Raw genomic sequence first — 5,541 nt, forward strand, 5'->3', positions numbered from 1 at the left:
TCACATACTTGGGCTATGGCTGAGGAACTTACACTGAAACTTTCACTTCCCTGGCTTAACTGAAGTAATAATAATAAAAAAGAGCAAATTCAAGGCAATCATTCTGCCTCCTGTTGGGAATGGTGACAGATTGCTGAGCAGTTAGAATGCTCTACAGCCTCAGACCAAAAATGCTTCTGGCCCCTGGATTTTCTCCCTGTTGGTACCTTGGAAGAAGAGGAGGATGGCCATTCATCTCTTTACTCAGAGTACTTTCCTAACTGCCACTGATTGTCTTTTTTTTTTCCCAGCTCACCAATTTGAGCCAGAAGTGAATATATCTGGATTGTCTTTCATGAGTTTTTCGAGTCCCTTTTGGAATCCTTGGACAGCTTTTTTAGCATGGATCATGAGTTTATGTACCTACACATCATACAGAATTAAACTCACTCCTTTTCTATCCTCTGCACTGGAGTTTTATACCTCTTAGGTTTTGGGGGCTTTTTTGAGGGGCTTTGTGTTTTACTGGAAGAACAGTGAGCAGCTTCAGAGCACTCCTGGTGTTTATATTCTTGTCCTGTCACCTTCAGGCTTCTCAGCTTACAGAGAGGTCATTCTGTAACTGTGTCACATGGAGAGACCCTTGTAACCTTCCTGTATGCAGCATTCCAATTGTCCTGTTAAAAGTTTTCAAGATACAAGAGCATTTTCTGCCTCTATTTTTCTTTCCCCAGTTGCTTTTCTGACCACTCCTTGTTTTGAGGTGGTGTTTTCTTAGATCTCTTAAAACTGGGGGCTCATTCCTTTCATACTAACTCAGTGCTTATTTCTGCACTGGGAAATGGAAATATTTTAAATTATTGTTCTATATGCATCAGTTCATTTGTACTGAATTTCAGCTGTCTTTTACTGCCCAGGAACTCAGTGTTCAGGCCTGATTTTTAATATCAGGATGAATCAATATTTGTGATCCCACTGTTCATCATCTTTCCAAGGCATTAGTTTTGTGTTAATTTGTACAAATATGGCATTGCTCCACTGTAAACTTTTAAAAGTACAATCTGGTCACATGAACAGTTTCCTCCTGTGCATTGTTTATTGACTTATCTAAGGATTGGAATAGATAGGAGTCATATCTCTCAAATGAAAGCAGTGTTTAACTCCCTGTAAAATAACACTTGCTATTGTACTCACTGCTTTTTCCTAAGTTCTTGCCATTTGGCTTGTGGGTTAAAACAAAGGGGACTTACAGGATTGCAGCAGTAATTCTGTCCAGAAAACAATTTGTTCCTCCTCTTGAGTTACTGATACTACCAGAAGAACTCTGTTATGCAAGCTAAGAACATATCTTTTTCAAGAATTTTGAGCGCACACACAACATACTTCTAGTCACTGTTGGCCAAATTCATTTTGAAATGTAAACAAGGTAACATAGAAAATAGTAGTCCATCCCAATGATAGTTCAAGTAAGATTGCTCAGCTGCAGAATGAGGTTAAGTTTTTTAAGGGGAGAAAGTTGCACAGAACTATGAAGGGGGAAAAGGTAACAAAATAACTTTGGAGTTTGTTTGCTACCAAGAGGAATAATGTCCAAGGCTAAAACCCTGATTTCTCTCTCAGAAAAATCTGGGTTTGCACAGGCCTGGGGCTTTCAGGCTTGAGCATCTGCAACTGTGATGTTGTTAAAACAGAAAAATCCCAGACTGATCCTTCCATTCCCGTCAGCAGTAGGTAGAGGGAGCAGTGCAAAGGTTAGCACAGCCTGCAGCTGAGAGGGCTGGTCAGGCTGGTGTTTCTCCTGCAAGGAGATGGAGTAAAGGACAAAGTCATGTATTCACACCATTTACCTGCTAATGGCTTCTTTTGACATCTGTCCTCTATTGCTTCTTCACTTTCAGCACCTTCTTTGTGTTATAAATTGCTGAGTAATGTTTTATATAATACTTCCTCTGAGTTTTCTGGGAGTGAGGGGGAAGGTGTCTTTTTCTAGAAATCCCAAATCCTCTATGAACATTCTGCAGTCTTAGAATATGACAACTTTGAATAAATAAATGTCAAAGTGGATAGAAATAATTTACTTTCATGAGGAAAAGCTCAGTGGTACAAAGCAGCTTTTGACATTATGAAGTTCTGTTCCTCATTTTTTGCATAACTCAAAGCATTACCTAAGTCTGTACCATTTTAGAAATCTTGCTACAAAGATTTTCATTCTCACTCCCTAATGCTCTGTTGACCAAGCAGTATTAAGTTCTTCTTCTCCAGCTAAAATCCCCTGTAGCTTTAGATCAGGCTTTTAAAAGAAGTTTATGTTACTGCAATTATGTTATGTTAACTGGATTCCTTGGGGGCAGAATTAGAAAGGAAGCTAGAGGTACCAAAAGGTGGCCAGTCACAACATAGCAGTGCTTTAATTTTGGTTTCAATGGTTTTGTGTAAAGGAAAAAAATAATTTGGAATCTTGTAGGCAGAGGGTTTGGTGTTCTCAGACTCCCAGGTCACATGAGGGGCAATCTCAGCTTTAGATATTAAAATGCTTGGGAAGGTTTTTCTTGCTTCAGGGACTCTGGTGAGCACCCCTTGCCAGCTCTTGGTTTGGGTTTTTTTCCCAGCTATAATAAGTGTGACAGCCAGAAGTGTTGTCTGATTGGCAAGTATATCTTACCCTTATTTTCTTTTGCAAAATACATGCAATTCTTGCTTATTAGAATTTTCACTGTAATGAAAAAAGCAAGAGAAGCATGACATGATTTGTCAGAGTTGGAGCCACTGAGCAGAGTTGGTACCTGACTCAGCAGATCTGGCTTGCAAAAATTTGAGTGAATGCTTTGGTTTTGGAGCACAGATTGTATTTTTAAACATTTACTTGAGTTTTGTCTTTTCAGCCCTGCTGCTTTGCCTAATAAGAAATAAGTTCAATGCAGAAGAATACCCTTACTTTTGAAAATGTCTGTGTGTGACACAGTCTGGCAGGTGGCTTTGTGGGGGCTCTGCCTGTATACAGCACATCCTGGTACAGTGTGGGATCCCTCTGGAAAGCAGCAGAGGCAGGAGGCTGTGAACAGCTGAGCACAGTTTGTGGCAGCCGGGTCAGAGAGCTGGATTTTTGGGCAATAGATCATTTCAGGATGCAGGAGGATGGGATAAAGGGCCTTGACTACATCTTCCTTCTTTGGATAGAAAAAACTGCAGATAGTCACAAGGTTTTGTCCATTTCCCATATGTCCAATTCATCTGAGGTCACATTCAACTCTTACCTCCTTGGAACAGGAAATCCATGGCTTCCTGCTCTGCAGAGCACTGAGAGTACTGCCTGTCAGCTCTCATTAGGCAGAAAGGGCTAAGAATGCAATTAGCCTGCTGGATAAAAGGCAGGGAAAAGTCTCTTAACTATGAAAAATCAACACTTGAGGAAGCAAACCACATGTGGAGAACAAATGCTAGAAAAAGCCCCAACTGTTTGGAACAAATGCCTTTATTACTTAAATAAACAGCAGTGTAATTTGTTGGAGTGACAGTGTGAGCTGTTCTGTACCCTGTATCTCTAAGAAGAATTTGTTGCTAACTTGAAAGCAGATGGCTTTGTATGGCCCAGGGTGGGTTTTCTGGGAAATGTTAGTTATATGCTGTGATACAGGAACAGAAACATCCTAATAATGCTGCAGCAGGCTAAAAAGAACATGGATAATATAAAACAAGTTCAAAATATGCTGTGTCTGTATCCCATATTTCAGGTAGATTAAAAGCAGTCATGGAGCTTTAATTTTTTTTTTTTTTTTAAACTGTATGTGTCCTCTGGGAGAACAGACATCTCAGAGTTCATTTGGATCAAGACACAGATGCCAATAGGCTCATGGTTAGGCAATGTAGTGAATTCTTAGGTTTGAAAAATACTTCCTGCTTTGGAGACAAAGCCCCCTTTTATTCCTTGTGTTTTGATTATTCATTTTTGGAAGCAAAATGACTGCAAGTTACTTAGAGGAATTTTAATGATTTTTTTTTCTCTCCTTTCATATAAAGGCACAATACCAGCACATAGCAGTGAGCACTTCAGGAATGTCAGCTGTATTTACTGTGTGTACAGTATTTCTGTAGAGTCTTAATCAAATAAATAAAGGTGAGAAAAATGAACATTTTGTTACCTTTTAAGATATAACTAAAACCTCCAGAATGCCTGGTGGCTCACTCCAGGCAGATCACAAGTGAGCTAATCCTGGAGAACCACTGAACCACTGTTCTTGGAGCTCATGCTTCAGCAGATCTGCTTATACCTTTTGTTCTGTGCCATGTTTTTTTATTTGACTTTATCATATCACAACTGTGATTGCTGTGTTTGTTATTTGAGTTTATCATATCACAACTAAGTTTAGGACAGTGACAGTAGCTGAGCAGGTCTCACATGGAATATACTGCATAGTGCAGCTTGGCCCTGGACAATGTTAAAGTCTGCAAGAGTTTCTGTGAAATCTGAGAGCTCAAGGTTGCCAAGCCTGTCCTTGACCAGCACAGGGGCTTTTTACTGCTGGGCAGTGCAGGAGGCTGTCTCCTGCACAGGGTGCTCTGTGCCAGGCCCATGGCAAAGCACTCTTGTGGCACACACTGCCTGTCACAGCAGCTGTTTGCTCAAGGACCTGGTTCTCTGCCATCTGTGTGGTCTGAAGAAATAATCATACCAAAGTTTAAACTGTGTCTTCAGCTTCAGTTTTTAAACCTGGAAATGTTTCTTCACACAGGCTGCAGCCACCACTCAGGAACATGCAAGAGCATGAAGACTCAAGTTTGACTGGAAATGTCTCCCTCAGCTCATTCTGTGCTGTGAGTGTTGCATGGAAATTCTTTGTTCTGAAAGCTCCAGAAAGCTGCAGTGAACAAAACCAGTGGCTGCTGAGTCCATGTGCCATGGCAGGGCATAGCCTTAGTGGTGTGTCAGAACAGTTTTAGACAGATTTGATTCCAGCTCTGGTTTTCCTGAGAATTTGTGTGGATGATGGAAATGCAGCACTGGGCCTGGAGAAGGGAGATTGTGAGTCTGGGGTATGGTGATGTAGGAGAGTAAGATGTGGAAGAAGTGAAAACTTGGAGGAAAAAAAAGCCTGTACAAATAATTTGTAGCAGTGTGAGGGTGCATTACCTTTGCACATGGATATCTGGTGTCTGACTCTTGTGTGCCTCTGTTTCTTCACTAAAGGAGGCACAATGCCCCTCTTTTTATAATGCCCTTTGCTTCCTCTAGATGCTACCTGACAACAAATTACTGTACTTCTACATCAAAAATACAGATAAAAATGCACTTTTGGGGAAGGTTGAATGCTGGTCACTTCCTCTCCCTTGTGGGCTGCTCTGGCCTCCATAGTGAGTGAGGTAATCCCCCTACTCCTCCTCCCTGAAAAAAATGTGCACATTTTGTTTTATGGACTCAGGGTATTGTAATACAGAAAGGGGAGCAGGCAAATGTGTCCTGGATCTCTGAGTCACCAGGAAAAAGCAGCCAGCTTTGTTTTGTTTTTATTTTGGTTTCAATAAAAACACACTTCCCACTCTAACTTTTCAAACTTCCACGTGGCA

This window comes from Ammospiza caudacuta, chromosome 7 (assembly GCF_027887145.1).
Source record: "Ammospiza caudacuta isolate bAmmCau1 chromosome 7, bAmmCau1.pri, whole genome shotgun sequence".
Taxonomy (NCBI): domain Eukaryota; kingdom Metazoa; phylum Chordata; class Aves; order Passeriformes; family Passerellidae; genus Ammospiza; species Ammospiza caudacuta.